The sequence below is a fragment of the Aplysia californica genome, unplaced genomic scaffold (assembly GCF_000002075.1).
Source record: "Aplysia californica isolate F4 #8 unplaced genomic scaffold, AplCal3.0 scaffold00112, whole genome shotgun sequence".
NCBI lineage: Eukaryota > Metazoa > Mollusca > Gastropoda > Aplysiida > Aplysiidae > Aplysia > Aplysia californica.
Genome location: NW_004797382.1, coordinates 1,526,076 through 1,528,365, shown reverse-complemented (window position 1 = coordinate 1,528,365; position 2,290 = coordinate 1,526,076). Strand labels below are relative to the sequence as shown.

The window sequence follows — 2,290 nt, the reverse complement described above, 5'->3', positions numbered from 1 at the left end:
CCTCCTCCTCCTCCTCCTCCTCCTTTCCCTCCTCCATGCCTCCCCGTGTCTCTCTCAATCTCCTCCCACCCCCCTTCTTCCTCCCCATCCTCCTGGTAATAACACAATAAACTGAAATAACATAATTAATTAAAATTCAATTGAACGTGCTTCAAGATGTAAAAATATTCTCGTCTCGTTGATAAGTGTACTAATACGCAGTAGGCCAATCTGTCTCTATAGTCAACAAATGCTCGTGTAGGTCGTCAAGCACAGAACTTGCGTACGAGCGTGTCAGCCATGCTGTTTCAATATGAGAGTTACTACCATGGCACAGAACTTGCGTACGAACGTGTCAGCCATGTTGTTTCAATATGAGAGTTACTACCATGGCATAGAACTTGCGTACGAGCGTGTCAGCCATGTTGTTTCAATATGAGAGTTACTACCATGGCACAGAACTTACGTACGAACGTGTCAGCCATGTTGTTTCAATATGAGAGTTACTACCATGGCAACTCCTGAAACTTTCATTATAACTATAAATAGGTCTACTTTTGTTATTGAGGCGCTAAATCTTCACTGTTTTCCTTAATCCAGATGAGTGGGTTGTTGTTCACTATTTAGTACTGTGCCCCCCCCCCCCTTTTTGTTCCACGTGCCCGTTGAGTAGAATGTATTACATGTAATATGGTTCACGTATGAGGTCATGAGAGCCAGTACCATGGCAACGACTGAAAGTTTCTTTATTATTGTAAGCACTTTGATTATTGGCATTTGTATGATGCGTTGAATCTTCACTAATCCCTGAAATCCATCAGATGAGTAGTGTGACGTTCAACATTTAGTGGGAGGGGGAGAGGGCGGTCCTGTCCATGTGCCCGTTGACTGCAGTGTATTAATTAGGTACAAGTATTAGATTCACACTTGTCTTGTCAACTTGCTTATATTATAGACTTGAACAATTATATCTTAGATCTTCCAATGTCATTCCCGCCGCCCTTTGCTCTCTATAAAAACTGCTTGCTTGCACCTTGTACTATGGGCAAGAAAATGAAGGAAAAAAGAACGGCTTAACTAAAGTCAAGTGCGCGTTGAACCTTTCCGTCCTAACCAATCATTTGATTCCTAAAAGTGCCAAATGGTGCGCTCCATAGTGAACCAGGATTACCTCAGAGGGCACAGTCTTGGATGTAATAATAATTCATGCACAAATCTATGGTCAGCACGGAGTCAGCTCCCACATTACTAGTGAAACTTACAGGTTTTGTACACGTACAAGCAGCGACACTACCCCCCCCTAACTCCCACACACACTCTCCTCACGCCTTCGGCGACACTGTTGATCCGAAAGACCTCCCATTGTTTAAGAACAGCAGGGGTAATTAGAGGTCAATCAATAGCGGAGTCTGAGAGTGAGAGGTAGTAATGTGAAGGTACATAATGTATAAGAACAAAAAGAGCTCGACTCGGATTGGGGATCAGTGCCTTTAGGATTAAGTGTGATTACCGCCAGGTCTTATACTGCCCCTACACTTGTGATCTCACGGCTCGTAACATTACATTACATGTTGAGGGATAAGTCCTTGCCCTGCCAGTGCCCCGGGAAGGTGATTCTACGACCACATTGGAGGCGGGCCTACATGACTAAACTAGTTCAATTTAATGACATTCTGTGGTACTGTTTTTTATGTCAGCTACTGTAGAGGAAAGTCAAATGTTTTAACGACATGCAAGAATCAGTGCAATACCTTAAAGGCACGATAAGGTTCGTCTGGTTCGATGAAGTTAGGCAGCAAGATAGTTTGGGCATGGTCAAAGATTTATTTTATAACTCATTCTTGTTGACAGTTCCGACGGGTTATGGGTCGAAAATAAGGTTAATTCACGAGATAAGTGCACGTGATCCTAGGAAACTCCCGCTCAAAAATATATTGCTACTTGCACGAGACAACAGAGGAAAGTGCAGGATGTACCTTCAGTGGTTCTCGGGGCTCTCGTGGCCTAGAGGTTAAGGTGTTGGCCTCTCATTCAAAGGTCCCGGGTTCGAATCCAGGTAGCGACCGAAAATATTTCTTCTCTAAAATTGTCTCCTTTCACCTTCTTTCCTGCTCTCTAGCAATATTCTTTCGTCTGCTTTCGTCTCCTCTTTCTGTCCCCACCCCCTCACCTCCTTTGCCCCCTCCTCTGGGCTCCTGACTCTTTCTGCAGCCTTTCTACTGCTACTCCTTGACTCTTTCTGCAGCCTTTCTACTGCTACTCCTTGACTCCTTCTTACAGCTGTCTTTCTGCCATACCCCTGATCTTCTTG

The 2,290-nt window shown here is 44.2% G+C and overlaps 1 protein-coding gene across 4 annotated transcripts in view; it reads left to right on the top strand.

Annotated features, from left to right (window-relative positions):
* Positions 1 to 2,290, top strand: part of LOC101845459 (polypyrimidine tract-binding protein 2) — a gene marked incomplete at its 5' end in the record, with an annotated part of 33,468 nt that overhangs the window by 3,081 nt on the left and 28,097 nt on the right.